This window comes from Phascolarctos cinereus, unplaced genomic scaffold, assembly GCF_003287225.1.
Source record: "Phascolarctos cinereus isolate Bilbo 61053 unplaced genomic scaffold, phaCin_HiC Scaffold_7;HRSCAF=346, whole genome shotgun sequence".
NCBI lineage: Eukaryota > Metazoa > Chordata > Mammalia > Diprotodontia > Phascolarctidae > Phascolarctos > Phascolarctos cinereus.
The window spans coordinates 139,647,973-139,665,501 of NW_027556180.1; the positions used below are offsets into that span (position 1 = coordinate 139,647,973).

A 17,529-nucleotide genomic window follows, 5' to 3' on the forward strand; every position below is an offset into this window, starting at 1 on the left:
TATTCCAGGGGTTTTCCAGGTACATTTGATTCTATTTCTGTTATGTGTTCTGGATGACTCCCTGGGAAAGGCTATATAGCATCACTCTGTGGCCCTTCGGGTTGAGTCTTGGGAACCCCAGAGGAACTGATTGTAATGAATGTGTTTCAAAAAGACCATGAAAACTTTATCAGAGAAGTAATAAGCAATGTGTGATATAGTGGAAAGAGTAGTGAGTTCTGTGTTCAAATACCACCTCTGATATTTGCTGTTGGGAAGTCATTTAACCACTCCTATCCTCAGTTCTCTCATCTAGTAAATGGAGACCATGAGGACTATAATTTCTACCTTGCAGAATTGTCATGAAGATAAAATAAAATTGATGTGAAATAAGTTTATATCTTAATAGGTTATATCTTAATAAGATATAAGATAGACATCAATATCTATATCTATATCTATATCTATATATCTATACACATATATATCGTCTATTCATATTCATCCTTTTATCATTTATCATTTATCATTTCTCTCTTCATGAAGGAGTATCTGTGTTACAGTTCAGGAACCCTGTCAGAGGTCATAGAACCCTGAAAACACCAATGAGTCTCCATACTAATAGCTGATGAAAACTCTGAAACTCTTCTAGAGCTAAAGGACTGTTTATCTACTGGAAGTCTAGATGCATTTCAAAAAACTCTATTAAGATTAGATCTATTTTATCTCCTTCCTTAAAATCTTGTTCTACATTCATAAATTTGGTAGCTTAGTTTATGTATTTGAAAAGAATATGCTCAAAGAAAAGTCATATTTGTATTTCTATAATTACAGAATATGCCAAATACTTATTGTAATTAATGAAGCACAAGCATTCACATTTCTTTCCCCAGTTAATATGTACAAAGGATTTTTCACCTTTTACTGTAACCTTGATACCTGAGCAATGCTTGAGTCCTATTTTTGTTGTCCTGTTTTGTTGTTGCAATGGTAAATACCAGGGATCTATGAGAATATTTGATGGAAATGTTTGAAGACATTAGGAAAGTACTTGCAGAAGTTTTGTCCCTAGATAAATTGAGTCGAATAGTCATTAAACTAGGGATGTAATGATCTGAATTCAAAGTACTCAGAAATCCTACTTCAGCTCAGAAACCTTAAGTTTTCTTGTTTATAATACATGTATTGCCACTCCTCTCTTCTGTGTATAAACTAAGGGAACATAAATTTAATTGATATTTTAGTCATCACTAAACACTTAAGACTACAAAGTGTATCTCCCCTACTTCATTACAATCACTACCACCCCTTCGCTCCAGGGAGAAAAGGAGAGAAGAAATACAACTCTCACCTATCCAACCCATAAAATCACAGTTTGTCTCTTTCCTGAAATTCTTAAAAATTAAGGGAGAAAGAAGATAAAAGCCCTAAAAAATACAAACAAACAAACAAAAAAGCCTGAATCATTCCATTCATAAAAGTTAGCATTTATCACTAACAAAAACTATGCAGAGCTTGTAGCTCCTGATTCCATGACAATGATCTCACTCCTCACAATACTCAGGCCTTTTGTTTTTTCTCTCTCAACTATCTCAGCATTAAAATAGAGTAAAAACTGTGATATTTCATTGAAATCCACATTTATTTGGACAATATGATTTCTCAATCAAAGACATTTTAAATAAGCCATAGATCTTTGGTGTAATACTTGGGTCTAGTTATCTTTCACTTCTTCCTTTCCATCACCTTGTTAATGCAATAAATTGTCATGTCATGTCCTTCTACTTTTAGAATACCTCTCTCATCTGTACCCTCTTTTCTACATCCACTATAACCACCCTAATTTGAGCCCTAATTGCTTCACTCAAAGACTGTTGTAAAACAGTCCTAACTTTTCTTCCTGCCTCCCAGCTCTCCATTCTCCAATTCACCCTTCCCAAAGAAACTAGAATAATTTTCCTAATATTTTACTTGACAACATCAGTTTCATGCTCAAAAACATTCAGTTGCTACCCTTTGACTTTCTGACTATTATGCAAATTCCTAACCTATATATTTTTCTGTATTCCTGAATCTGAGGTCCTTTGTAGTCTGTCTCTCATTTATCCTCCAGTCATATCTAATTATACTCCCCATAACACTACTCATGTGGAATCTCAGTTAAATTTGTCTTCCTCTGATGTTTTCCTTCCCTTTTTCACCTCTGTCCCTTTTAGTATAATGTCATCAAGGTTAGGGAGAATAATCTCTTCCAGACCTGTTGAAATCCTTCCTTAGTTTGAAGTCTCAGATTAGGATTATATCTTGCATATAGCCTTCCCTAACATCTAGTCAACAGAAGTCTCTCAGTATGGAAAGGATCAGTTAACTTCCCTATGGCTGCACTCACCACCCCTGTAACTTGCCGAAGCAAAACACCTTATCTCACTGGCCACCACTTCAGGAAATATAATATAAGCTTCTTGAGGACAAGGAGTGTCCCAGTTTGTCTTTTGTATCTCCAGCCCTTGGAATAATAATTGGCTTATAGCGAGTGAATAATAATGCAAGTATTTTTTAAAAAAATACTACTCTGGATAAGTTGCCTACTCAGGATGTTTCCTGAAATATTTGATTTTTTTTCCCTAATTTTTGATCTCTTCTCAGGATATTTAATTTCTTCTATAAAATCAACTAAGGGTACCAAAAATTTAGGTGAGTGACATTTAAGAAGTAAAAAAAAAAAAGTATGATTCAGTTCAGATTACAGTTTTCACAATAGATTCATATAACCAAAAAGGAAAGTTCCAATTGCCTGAGTAGCCAAGTTTTGCAGGTCCCAGAACAGTGCAGGTGAGCTGTTTTAATCATAGGTCCATATTTTTTTCATGGCCTACTTTGAATTCTGGGCTTGCTTCCATTTAGAGTGGCTGTGTAGCTCATGGTCCTGGCTCAGGCACTGTGGTTCACCACAATTTGCTACTATCTTTCCCAGGAGTCTTCTCCAGTCTCTGGCTTGCCTCCAATACTCCTTACTACTAGCCATACAGGTCTTGCTGTATGTGTGTGTGTGTGTGTGTGTGTGTGTGTGTGTGTGTGTGTGTGTGTATGTATGTATGTATGTATGTATAGAGTCTTCCCTAATTTGATCCTGTATTTATTCTCTTTTCTGGTCAGGAAATTATTCTATTGATAAATCTTTCTTGCTATAGCTTTGTTCATTGGTCTATTGTATTTCCCACCACAGAACTCATCTCTCTCATGAACAAAAGAGCATATCCTTTTTTAAAATGATACATGGCTGCTATCTGTATTGCTATCCTCAATATATTTTTGATCTATGACTTAAAACACATACTATATAGTTTCTCTCTCTCTGTCATAGACTTTAATTCATCAACATTTCTGGTTGAGAGAAAATGATTAAAATATGCCATTTTGAGAATTTTAAGTGCCATCCAAGGTATCACATCCTATAAGGTATCACATTCCTATAAGGAATAGCAAGAGAGAGATCCAACTCCTGTTTAAATAATTAAGAAATGATCATGTGTAATTAAAAATAAACCTTAAGTAAATTGTCATATACCTGGATTTAATTAAAGTACTTGAATTCTAAATTTTAATTTAATTTAATTTAATTTATATTGAATTTAGAACAACCATATTGCAAATATTCTGCCTCATAAGTGGTATCAGTTTGGGTTTTTTTACGTCTCTTCTAGGTTGAAAAAAATGCATATGAGTTCATTTCCTTGCTGTGTATAAAGTAGTCACATTTGTAATGGTAATTATAACCTTTAAATATGTAATATGTAGAACAACATATTTCAAGACATTCTTTATCTGCCTTTTGGGGTATGAAAATTAAGGTCTTTATATAGCAGGATTCATTTTAGGGTAGTAGGTAGCAGAAAGAAATCCCTGAGATATGCCATTAAATAGTATCAGTAGATCATAACTAATTTGATTTATTAGCCTATCTCTCATGTTTTATAGTGCTTAGAAGAAATAATATCTCAGTTCAGAGGCTAATAATGTCATCGAATTAAGCAGTAGCAAACCATGTACCCATCTGAAGAGTGCTGGAATCGAAATTATTAAAGTTTAAGTAATAGTTGTAGTAGTTGTAGTATTACTAACAGTAGTAGCACTAATAGTAGCTGTAGTAGTAGAAGTCATCCTAATTGTAGTGTCATTCAATACTAATAGTTAGAATTTATATAGGGTTTCAAGGTTTTCAAAGAACTTTACATATGTTATTTCATGTCAGTCCTGTGAAGTGGTCAGGGGTGTTCCAGGAAAGTTTAACAACAGGATCTCAAAAACAAAAATTACATAAACATTATAAACACATTTTTTACACTATTTTTAATTTTCAAATACATTTCTCCATTGCTTTCTTAAACCCCAATAATCAACAAAGCAATATATAAATCCCTGATTTATTTGTAATCATTTATTGATTTCTGACGTGTAAATGCTCACACTGAAAATTTAATAATCTGCTTGCTCTAGGATAGACTGAAATTTGTGGAGATAGGTAAATTTATGATCTTTTTTTTTTAAGCAGATGGGGAAACCAGCTGAGAGAGGTTGAATAACTTTCCCAGGTTCATACAGCTGTAATGTTTCTAAGACAGCATTGAAACACGTGTTTTCTTGATTCCAAGTCCAGTCCTCTAGCCAATATATCAGTTTAAGAAATAATAGTGATGTGATCTAATCAAGTCACTTAATCCCTCAATGTTCTAGTCATTTATTCAGTCAATGAACATTTTATTAAATGCTTACTCTGTTCCACTGTGTTCCAAGCACTGTGCTAAGAGTGAGAGCGAGAGTGACAGCGAAAGAGAGAGACAGAGAGAGACAGAGAGAGGGAGAGAGAGAGAGAGGAGAGAGAGAGAGAGAGAGAGAGAGAGAGAGAGAGAGAGAGAGAGAGAGAGAGAGAGAGAGAGAGAGAGAGAGAGAGATAACAGCACTTGTTCTTAAGTAAGGAGTTCACCTTCTAATAGCATGAAAATCAATAGTATTAAAAGCTAGAGAGGTCAAGAAAGATGACTAAGAAAAAGGCCCTTAGATTGGGCAATTAAGTGTTCTCTGGTAACTTTATTGTCAAAGCTATGATTTAAACCCATATATCTTTATTCTAAATCAAGTGATCTTTCTAGCATGCTGCACAGTCTCACAAATTTATGAGAATATAGCCAAAATATCACCATCAGAAAAGTGGAATAATGAAACTTGGATGTTAACACAGGATCAGAGATATAGAGATGGAAGGTACCTCAGAAATTATGTAATCTTACTTCCTCATTTTATAGATGAGTAAACTGAGTCTCAAAGTGGATAACTGACTTGCTCAAGATCTCATCAGAGGTGGTATTTGAACATATATCCTCTGATTTCAGAGGCAATACTCTCTCTAAATCTCATCCATTTGTTCTTATCAGTGATTCTAGTGATTCTAGTAAGCTGAAGAAGCTAATCTGAGATTTTGACTTATAATATGATGAAAAAGAAAGGTCTGTAAACAGGGAAACATTATGTTAATGATTGGCAACCACTAGGACAATGTGGTCTTTGTGTTTTTCCTGTGGTAGTGATTTATCTACACACTTTCTCAGCTGATACTCTTGTGATCAATAAAATATATGTGTGAAACTGAAAAAGTCAGAGACATGGTATATGGTTTTAAAAAGTTGTTTTAAAAGTGAATTATAATTGATTTATAATCAAATACTTCAAGGATCCATTTTGGGTATTTATTACCTGTAGATTCAGATCAAACCCTATTGATAAGTGACTAGATTTTCTATTAGACTCCATTGTGGTTTTTAAAAATGTAGTGATAAGTCTTTCTGAACTTAGACCAGCCCTCAGATAGAAATACCAAGCCTATATTAAAAGTCTCTCCAGTTTAGGAAGACCTATCCCCATATGTAACCTGCTGATATAAATTTCAAGGAGCTACTTGTCACCTCTATGCCGTGATGAGGGAGTGGAATTGGCTTATGAGAGAATCCAACTTAGATGCCCAGATAATCTGCCTTAGCATCTGGATATGATGCAATTCACAAGTCTTTTTCCTTCTCAGTGCTGTTGTGCAAACCTCTAAGACCATAAGTTACGGGCAATTGCAAAGTGAGTTTCCACACTAGAGAATTTCTATATGGAAGCAATCACAGCTCTGGACCAAACAAGATGAACTTGGATATATAATTTGTGTTAATTCTTAATCATTTTTAAAATTTGTTTGTTTGTTGTTTTTCTTTTCTCATGGGTTCCAGCTTTTATTTTTTTCTTTAACTTCTTCCTTGGAGCTTAGCTTTCTTATCTCTACAGAAAATGAACTGTACATATAAAATAAATATGGATCTCAACTGATATTGATATAGATACATGATATATTGGAAAGAATGTCATATTTTGTATCATGAAAGCCTCAGTTTTAATTCTGCCTCACATCCTCACTAGTTGCATGGCCCTTGGAAAGTCATTTCCATTTGTTCCTCAGTTTCTTCAGCTATAAAATGAGGGATTTTGACTCAGTAATCTCTAAGGTTCTTTATTGCACTAAATCCATGATCTTATCAAAATACAGAAGCATAGATACAGATACATAGAGTATCTAGAGATAATTATTCACATTTGTCCTTTTCAAATAAATAGAATACTGGAACTTGTCAGGGTCAGATAGTAGTCACTATTAGGACTGAAAGACACCATTTATTCACCCTATTTTTCTGTTGAATTTTTCAGTATATTTACTGTCTTTCGCCTAGGGCACAATATTATTCCATTAAAAGTATGTATCATAATATGTTATGCCACATAACAAACAATTGATACTTCTAATCCTTTGCTATCACAAAAAGTGCTACTATGAATATTTTAGTTTATGTGGAAGCTTTCTGTCTGCCTTTGACCTCCTTAGGGTACAGAGTAAATCTGAATTAATGTGTATGGACATTTTAGTCACTTTTCGTCATTTTAAATTATCATCCAGAATGATGCGATCAGTTGGTAGGTCCACCCACAGTATGTTAGGGAGCCTCTCTTTCAACAGCCTCTCTAACATTTCCTGTTATTATCTTTTGTCATCTTTGCCCATTTTCTCAGCGTGACGTAGAACTTCAAGTTGTTTGTATTTGAAATTACATTATTAATGATTTGTCACAGTTTTTTCAATGATCCTTCATTGCTTGCAATTCTGAGAAAAATTTGTTCATTTTATTTGCTGATTCATCTATTGAGTAATGAGTTTCATTCTTATATATTTATTCAAACACATTTGCATGAGTTTCATACATATGTTAATGATCAGAGTTTAATGAGAGATCACTAATTTTTTTTTTCTAATTGACAACCTGCTTTCTTATCCTAGATGTAGTGATTTTGTTTCTACAAAAGAAATCCATTCTATTTATTGTGGCAATTTTTATTCTTTGATTAAAATGCCCCATACCTTTTGACCCAACAATATCACTACTAGGTCTGTTTCCAAAGATGATTAGAGGAAAAGGAAAAGAACTTACACATTCTAAAATATTTATAGCAGCTGTCTTTGTAGTGGCAAAGAACTAGAAATTGCAGGAATATCCATCAGTTGAGGAATGGCTGAACAAATTGTGGTATATTATTGTCATGGAATACTACTGTGCAATGAGAAATCATGAGTTCTATGATTGTAGAAAAACATGAATAGACTTGCACTAAATAACAAAGGAAAAAATGATGAGAACCAAGAGAATACTATATGTGGTAACTGCAATTTTCAGTGAATAAGTCATTTTGATTATTATAAATATCCAAATTAACTACAAAGGACATATGAAAGAAGACAGTATCTGAAACCAGAGAAAGAATTGATATATAGAAATATGTATAGAATGATTTTACATGCATACATACATACTCACATGATACATATGTGTGTGTGTGTATGTGTGTACTGGTAGACACCTCTATGGGGGAGGGGACAAGAGGGAAGGAAAAAAGTATACGTACATGACAGCTTTATTACATATTTAAAAAGAATGCCTAGTTTTATATAACAGATTTACACTTTCACGTGGAAAAAAAAGAGTTAAAGATTCTCACCCTAGTCATAGCTGTGACAAGTATTTGATCTTATTCTCTTCTAATGTCTTTATGGAGAAACTTTTAATACATAAATCATATATTCATTTTGAGCTTCTGGTATTGTAGAGTAAGATATAAAATCAAGTCAACAAAATATATTATTTCCCTTTTTGGATATTATACAACTTAATCATTTGACTCTTCAAGTTCCCATAAATCTATAGGTTCCTTTTTGTTCATATATTCTCATTATTTCTTTTTTCCTTTTACAACATTTCTCTATTTCAGTTTGCTTTTTCTTAATAATAATTTCTAAAGATGAATTAATATTTCATTATTTTATCTTTTCTCAATATGTATCCTTAAATACCAGTCTTGTGTTCTTATTGTTTGGAATGTTTTCAAATCAAATATTGTATTCATTTCTGATTTTGTTTTTATTTTATTTCTCTTTTTAAACCCTACTAGGAAAGCCTCAAAGGATGTTATCTGAATGCTATTTTAATAATTAGTGTCAAGTTTGCAGCATATGATTTTTTTTCATTTCATCTTGATCTGTTTTGGTTTTTACAATTTACTTGTATATTATCTTTTTTGTTGTTGTTTTTTTGTGACTGGGGAAATTCTGGGTTGTTCAAATCAGTGTTTATTTGCTTTTGAAGATTTTTTGCTTACCTACTTACAAAAGGCTTTGTTATTGATATTGTGAAATTTAACTAATTTCACTAATGCATTATTTAGAGTTTGAAATGAGGGGGCTCTTCTCAGAAAGTTACCAATGGATTCATTAATCTATTGTTTGTTGTCAATATTCAAAACTTCCAGACAGTTTTCTCATATTTTATATATGACACAGTATTCAGTATATTTTTATTTGTCATTTTCTTCAGGGAAGTTCCTTAGGTTATTTTAATGTCTGCTCTCTACAAGCACAGTCATTGTGACTTGCATAGAATTAATAAATTCTTTCAACTTTTGCGTTTTGTTTTCCCATCAAAATTTTCTTCTACTGCTTTTTTTTGTGTTCTGAACATGTTATTCTCTCTTTCATGGTTTGTACTTCTTTGAAAAGGAGTTAAATCTTGTTTCTTAAATTCCCTACTGTTTCATTTTTTAAAAATTATGTCTTTGAGAATTCTGAATTTCTGACATAACTGCATCCCTAATTTTTGCTTTTACAAGATTTATTTACTTTTGAACAATTCTGGAGTTTTGTATTTTTGTTCCATGACCTCAGGAGAATCTATAGAATTGTCTTTTTGTTTGAAGAGTTTTAGGCTCATTTCCCTTAAAAGATGATTTTTGATGTTTTTATTTCTTATTGAATTTTTACTCCTAAGAAATGATAAGCAGGATTATTCCAGAAAAACCCAGAAATGACTTTCATGAATTGATACAAAGTGATTAGAACCAGGAAAACATGGCACACAGTAACAGTAATATTGCATGACGATCAACTGTGAATTATTTAGCTATTTTCAGCAATACAGTAATCCAGGATAATTCCAAAGGACTCATGAAGAAAAGTGCTATGCACATGCAGAGAAACAACTGCAGGAGTCTGAATGTAGATCAAAACATACTGTTTTTCACTTTATTTTGTTTGTTTTGGGGGGAGTATGTCTGTAGTCTTCTTTCATAACATTACTAATATGGGAATATGTTTTTGCATGAGTGTACATGTATGATAAATATTAAATTATTTCCTATTCTGAGGGTGGAGGATTTTGAATTCCAAAGTTTTTTGAATGAATGTTAAAACTTGTTTTTATATGTGATTGGGAAAAATAAAACATTTCATTTTGAAGAATAAAATTTTAAAAATAAATGTTTACTTATTTTCTTTGTCATTATAGCCCTCTGCTGTTTTTTTTTTTTTGTTTGTGAGCTACAGTTTTTATTAAGGCCTTTTCCCTTGTTGTTCTTGTTGTTCTTCTTCCTCTTCTTCTCCCTCTTCTTCTTGTTCTCATTCTTCTTTTTGTATTGTGTCTCATATAGCTCTAGTTTTCCCTTTGTTACATTTCTTTTCCACTGTTGCACCTACCTCAGTAGCTAGAGGCCCAGAGCCTTCTTACCTGCTAGGTACATATGGTGTTCTGAACCTGGTGTCTGGCCAAAATAAACATGGATAGAAGAATATTCATTCAAAATGCATTTCATGTTAACGTTCCAAAGGGAAAATAAACTTTCTTCATTTACTAGTTGGCTCTGCACTGCCTTCACACACACACACACACACACACACACACACACACACACACACACACACCCCTTTTCCTTAATATGGCCTGATAGAACCAGCTTCTACAACCTTGTGGTGTGTGGAGGTAGGTTTCAGCTGAATTACCATCGTAAGGAAGCAAAGCCGATTCTGCTACATTTGTTTGTTGTTTAGTTAATTTTTCAATAACGTCCAGTTCTTAGCGAAACCTTCAGAGTTTTTCTGGAGAAAATGCTGAAATGGTTTGCTATCTCCTTCTCCAGCTTATTTTACAGATGAGGAAGCTGAGGCAAACAGGGTTAGTGGCTTGCCCAGATTCACACAACTAATAAGTGTCTCAGGTCAATTTAAACTCAGGAAGAGATGACTAATTAACTCTAGGCCCAGCAAGCTATCCACTGTGTCACCTAGCTGCCACGCTTATAAACTGAAGTAAATGCCTATGAGGTTGCTTGAACTTAAAGAACCCATGCAGCTTACTCAGGTTTTTAAGGGGGCACAGAATGGGAGCTTTCAAGACTTAATTTCTCCAATTTGATTTCACAGATTTTTAACCTTATGCAATGTTTCAGCTTTCTTATCTTGTGGAATAGAATTTTTTATACATTTATAGAAATCAATGACTTAAGCATCTTTCCAGCAATATAATTGTGGTTATTGTTACTTACTTTATGCTTTGCTTCATATTAATAATATAAGAGTAAATAAACATGTATGGTTGCATTTGCCAAGGAATCTTGAATGATCTCATAGATAGAGGAGACACTCTTTAGGAAGATAGGTATTTTTCCTTAGTCTTTTTTTTGTGTACTTGTATTTTTGCTTTTAACAAAATACTATCAATATAGTCTAATATTTTGACTTTAGTACCATTTAGGCAATTATATAATTATAAAAATACAGTCTATATTGGAAAATTGCTCATAATGGTCTACAAGTTCCCTACTCATTTTATACTGGAGATGTCTTTGATACTGATGTAGACCATTTTATAAAGATTTTATAAAGCTAGTAAAAAGGCAAAGAGTTGAAAATAACAGATGTTCTTTCATTTATTTTTTCTGGAATATCAATATGAATAACAATTTTTCATCCCTTTATTTTAGAATTTCCTCCCTAGAAAGATAGTCTTCTAAGATATGATGTAATGTGATCCAACAAAACTTTGTGTTGCCTCTTACACAATCTTCACACTGTATATTTGCTCTTTTCCAGTCACTCTTCCCACTTTCTTGTTCCTAAGTTCCATTCCTTCTTCTTTGTATAGCACACCATGGACTGAAATGTTATTGATTCCAAGTATAGTGGTTCTCCTGTCACTGATGTTGAAAACAGATCATTATAGACAAATGTGTTCCATTCTCTATTTGTTGTTCTGCTGCTACTTTCATCCATGAATGGTCTTGCAATGATGTGGCTCATTTGAATCTTATTTTCTTTAAATTGGTTCTTCCTTACACTGCAAAAGTGAAAAAGAACATTTTAGGAAGTCAATATGACAAAATCTTTTAACATCTAAAAGGGGAACAAGAAAGGGAATGGCCACTTTCCATTACCCCAAACCAAAAAAAAGAAAATTGTCATTAGAAACACCACTGAAGATTTAGAAATTTTTGGTTAGCAGGTGCCCTTGTAATGTATTTCTTATCCTCTTTAATTCCTTGTCCTAGACACTCACTGCCTCATTATGCTACTTACTGATCCTTAACCCAGTGTCTACTAGTCTCTTTCAGAAGAGGTATCACAGTTGTTTTTTTTTTTAATTTTTGTTTCAACCATAATCATTTGTGAAGTTTTTTTCCTCTTCTGAATTCCTATAAATTTTGATAATCCTTCTTTACGTGCCTTCATCACATTTTACCTCATACTGTAGAAAATTGTAATATTCCTTATCCAAATACATGAATTTAAGGTCTTTAATAGTAGTAGGATGGGTTTTTTTTTCATTTTGTATGCTCCACAACACCTAGCAAAGTGTTATCTGTTAGTAGGGGCTCAACCAATATTGAATGAATGATTTATAGCTTCTTAGAAATAAACAAAGGAAGAAATAGTTTGTTACTTAAATATATTTCAGAGTATAGTCCCAATCTCTGATCCTTTGGTAGATTACTCTGCCTCGGTGGAACTATACAAAGAAAGCATAGAAGCACTAATCAATCAATAACATTTATTAAGCTCCTACCATGTGCCAGGCACAGTGCTATGTCCTGGGTATACAAAAAGAGGCAAAAGATAGTTCTTGTTCTCAAGGAACTCATAATCTAATGGATGAAACAACAAACAAAATATATACAAACAAAGCATACACAGGAAAAAGAGGAAATAATTAAGGGAGAAGACACTAAAATAAAGAGGGATTGGGAAAGTCTTGCTGTAGAAGGTGGGATTTTTGTTGACATTTAAATACAGCCAGGGAAGCCCATGAGTATGTAGGAGGAGGGACAGACAGAATTCCTGAAGCCAAGATAAAATTGTTAGTTCATGGGATGGTCAGAAGGCCAGTGTCACTTTATCAAAGAGTTTATGTGAGGTAGTAAGGATAAAGAAAAGGTAGGAGGCAGCTAGATTTTGAAGAGATTTGAATGCCAAGCAGAGGATTTTGTAATTGATCCTGGAGGAGATAGAAAGCCCCTGGAGTATGTTGAGTAGGGAGAAAGCCCCTGGAGTATGTTGAGTAGGGAAGGTGACATAGGTATAGTAGATTTCTAGATCTTGGAAAAGCCTGTATCTAATTCAACTTCTCCCCTGATCTTTCTGTGATTTGCTTCATACATATTATACTATGTATCATTAAACTATCCTTTCAGCTAGCTTAACAAAATCAATTTCAGTTGCAGAAAAAGCAGTAGATAAGACATGATGGAAAATATAGCTGCCTCTCTTTTCAACTTGGTGTACAGAATACATCGAAGTTAGATTGTCCTCAACAACTTATTATTCAGAACAAACTCTGAACACTAGATTGCTCCCTTACTTAGAATGCTACCATTACGTATGATTAACGAGTGGAAGCATTCTGATGTGCATTGTCACATTATGGGATGCTATCAATCTGAACTGTTATTGTTAAATGCAATGAGTTCTGTGTGTAATAGCCGACACATTAGCACAGAAATGTTGTTTTTTTCTGTCATTAATGTATTGTTGAAGCTGCTTAAGACTTGTTTGCTTACACATAATGGTAGAAAATGCATTCATAATTACTGGCATGGGGCTGAGTGTATACCATCTGGTTTGTAATGGAAATGTTTGCATCCAAACTTACTAGAGCAGAATATATATTCTGAGACATTATTGTAAGGCAATTCATTCAATCTAATATCTTTAAGATAACTATATACTGCATGAGCACATACTAATGAGTGTAAACATTTTTAAAGCTATCCTGATTTAAGAAAAACATATTTTCTTCCCCCCAAAAAAAGAATATACTTTTCAGCTAAATGGTAGCTCATTTTCTATATATAAAATTACAACAAAAATACAATGCTCTTAGGGGTAGTGGGGTACGATGAAATGACTTCTGGATACTCAATGTCAGAGAACCTGGTTTCAAATCCTTTTTCTTCTACCTGTGTGATCTTGGGCAAATTAATTTTATCCCTGGACCTCACTTTTCTGATCTGTAAATTGAATGAGTTCCCCATAATCTTCATATATAAATTGAAGGAATTCAACTATATGACCTCTATCTATGATCGTATGATATTTTTAAAGTACAAAAAGCACCTGGACAGCTCATTGCTCTACATACACATGCACACACATACAAACACACACAACACACACACTTTTCTATCTTCTCAGGTTTTGGCTCAAGGTTGGGATTATATAGAAGGGATAATAGTGACTCTACTTTTGATGAGTATAAACAATGGATGCTATTTCTTGATCCTTTAATTCATCAACTCTTGAAATGTAAAGGGACCTCTGAGATCACCTAATCACACCTCGTCATTTTAGAAGTAAGGAAACTGAGATACAGGGAGGAGAATTGACCTATCCAAGGTCATTCTTCAGTAGCTGTTTAAAGGCCATAAACAAGGTCCCATACAATGACTGATCTATCAAGGAGAACAGAACAGAAATCTCTCAAAGAGATATATAGTAAGCAAGCTTATGATTCCTGCTCCTTCTTCACTGTTAGGAGGGCCTTCTACCAACTATGTGTCCTAATCTCATAGTTTCATTTTTTTAAAGTTTTCTGAAAATCTACTCTACATTCACTTATGTGACTATTTCCAGGATGGATCTTGGGATCACAAGCATAAAGGCAGTCAAGAAATTGACTATGTATAGTGTTCAATGGCTGAATATTTATTGCTTATTAGTTTGGTGTTTTGCGTTTCTTTGTTTTTTGTTTTGTGCTTTTTTTTTCATGATCTCTGTGAGCAGTTGCATCTGGAAATTATTGTGGAATGCAGTACATAATAAAGGTGGGTGGTTTTTTAAATATATAATAAAACATACATTGTTGTGTGGGACTATTCAGAATATATCTACATTTGTTACATATTTTTAAGATTTCCCATTTAAATAAGAAATTTCTAGTAAATGTCTACACATACACAAATGAAGTAGACATTTTAGAAAACAACTTAAAATTGCACCCTATTATTTGTTAACAACTCATCATCTGTTCACATATAAAATAATTCTGACAGGACGAGCTTATTGGAGTTTCTTATATCAGTGTGGCACGTGTAGGCTCAGACTCAAGTAATGATTAAGTGTCTCATTGTTGGTTCGTTTCCAGTAAGATTTCATTTGAATATATTCTAGGTATGGAAACAGCACTTTTGTCATTTTGGATGACAAGATAAAGTATACCTTCATATGTGGTTTATACGTGATGTATTTTGTCTTAACAAATTAGTCAATGCCCAAAAAACAAAATAACCCAAAATAACTTCCCATAAAAATAAAACTTCAGCAAAAACATCTAATACAATTGCAACTGCTGTCCTTGTCTCCTTCCTATTCTCCTTTTTGTAACTGATCATTTCTTAGTGAAAAAAGGAAAGATAAAAGCTTTAATTTGTCTATTGTCTCAAACATAGTTTGCTACCTATTAAGAAGGAGGAATTAGAAAGACTGGGTTTGCCTTCTTTGGAAGCTTTTACTAACATAGAGATTTGCTATGTGGAATGAATAATATTTGTTAGCTTGATTAAATTTCTTAAACATTGTAACGCCAGGAGATTCAAAGACTGGGGAAAGGAGAGAAGGAGAGGAATTTTGGTTTTAGGGCAGAATATTTGGTTGAATTAGTATAAACATAAAATGCTTTGAAAAAGTTATGGAGGATGGTGTTGGGGAGTTTGAATTAGATTGACAAAGCTCCAAACATTAGTTTCAGATTCCTTTACCCTACTTACATGTCTTTTTACTGAGATACTTTCAATTTCTGAGCATTAAGTGCTGGGATTGAAAGAAACTCTTAGTGCATCTCTAGTGCAATCATCTCTAAATCTCAAGCATCAGAGTCCAAAAGTGGGAAGGTTATCTCTGTTCCATCTCACTTGGAAGAATTATTTGGTTATACTTTGTTAATGGTATGGGAAATGTACCCCACATTGCATAACATGACTCCTGCTACAGAAATGTGGCAATCTTTTGTAATACAGATGGAGAACTATTTGGACAGTCATTCCACCTGCTCAGGTTTTAGCCCTGTGAAAAAAATATGCCAATCTGGTTGATTACATGCTGTCAATTATGGGTGGAGCCCTATTTCTCAAGATTAGAAACCAGATGAGTCTGCATGCTACTGATATGATCTGGCATGTCTTTTACCTCTTGTAACCATTGTCTCCACAGATCAGGACTACTCAGAATACCAGAGGCAATTTGGGCCTCATTGAGAGAGGGGTGGGAACATATAGGATGAGTCAGGATTTTCAACTGTGATTCCAGCTTTTTGCAGCAGTATCATCATCATCATCATCATCTTTACAAACTATGGTGAACATTCCTACACTTTTGCTATGCAGGTATGACATATTCTTGGCATATGATTAATGACATTAATGCCTTACTCAATGAATCAGCATACATCCCTGGCATCCTTGTTGCCATTTCCACTGGCAAGACCCTGGTATGACACTTTTAAAAAGGCCAATGGTTTCTTTTTTTTGCCAAGTAAACTAATTCTTTCAACTGATCAGGATGAGGATTGACTTCTGCGGGTCATGAGTACAGGCAGGCAGGAGGATGACACTCTGCTCTAGGATTTTTGAAATATCTTCCATTGCTCTGAGGGAGTCAGTCACAAGTCTTGTGGTCATAGTAGCAGTAGTCATTCAACTGCATAACAACTTCCCTGAATATGAGGTTATGAATTCCACAGCATGATTTGGGGATATAGACATTCCAAACAAACTTAAAGAACCTTCCCAGAAAATTGGCTCTAACCCTCAACACTTTATTTCTAGAAGTGATCAGTACAAGGACTTACTGACCATTTTTAGCACCTTGTTATTTTCACCCAGTGACAGTCATGCCAATATCTTGAAATATTCAGGCACTCCTGTAATAGGCAGGTACTCTTCATCCAATTTAATTTCTGCAATTTGAAACTCTACCTTAAAAATGCCCAGAAGAACATAAGGCTTCCCATTATCATCTTGGTATCCCTCAACGACAAGATTCATCTTCTTGCCATTAGTGACCTTCTTAAATGCTTCAATAATCTCCAAGATAAGACTGGGAGGGTCCATCTCTACATGGGTCCACCAGGAGTTCTCTGCAGTGGCAAGGTTCAAGTAGAAAGGGGTTGCTCCAGAGATCAGGCAGTAGAAGTATAGCAGTGTCATGGAATAATGGCCTGAGAGCTGTTGATGATGGTGCAGGTGGACATGAGCATACAGAGCCTTCTTTGTCAGTTAGCTCAGCAGTTGCTCTTCATGTTTAGAAGTGACTTTGTTTATTACCAACAAGATTGAGGACTAGATATTTTCTCTGATCTCCACAACTTTCAATAAAGTAACTTCAGCTGTCTCTATGGTCTAGCATATGTGGAATCTGAAAGAACACAAAAAAAGGATGAGCTAATATTTACCCTGGGCTCTCTCAGCAATCCCTCTACCACCACCCACCATATTATTGGCATTGAGTCCACACTAGCTGACTCAAGAACCTAATACATACACTCACAATAAAATCTAACCCAAAAACTTCCTCATTCCATTGCTATGGAAATTATGTTTCTAATTTGTGGAAGTTTGCTCTGGCAGAGAAACATACAGCACCATAGTAGCACT

At 34.1% G+C, this 17,529-nt stretch overlaps 1 pseudogene; it reads right to left on the bottom strand.

The window, feature by feature from the left end:
• Positions 1-15,806: 15,806 nt before the first annotated feature.
• On the bottom strand, positions 15,807-17,082 carry LOC110223566 (aspartate aminotransferase, mitochondrial pseudogene; annotated as a pseudogene).
• Between the last annotated feature and the right edge of the window lie 447 nt (positions 17,083-17,529).